Consider the following 279-nt stretch of genomic DNA (forward strand, 5'->3'; position numbering starts at 1 on the left):
TTCCAGGTAGTGGGTATACTGAGGTACAGGTAGAGATAGATGTAGCAATGAATGCAGAAATATTTAGATAGAGGGAGAGGCAGATTACGCACTGGACATTAACAGAGAGGGGAAGAAAATAAAAGGGAGCAGGAAAACGACAAGAAAGAAAGAGATGAATGAGAACAGAAGAGAGTGAGAACGTATCTTCTTCGACGACGTTGCCATCGCGCCTGGCCTGCCAAAGATTTTTTTTTATTATTAAAGATTATAGTAATCAGAAGATATAAAAAGTCAGCA

Source organism: Penaeus monodon, chromosome 25, assembly GCF_015228065.2.
Source record: "Penaeus monodon isolate SGIC_2016 chromosome 25, NSTDA_Pmon_1, whole genome shotgun sequence".
Classification (NCBI taxonomy): Eukaryota; Metazoa; Arthropoda; class Malacostraca; order Decapoda; family Penaeidae; genus Penaeus; species Penaeus monodon.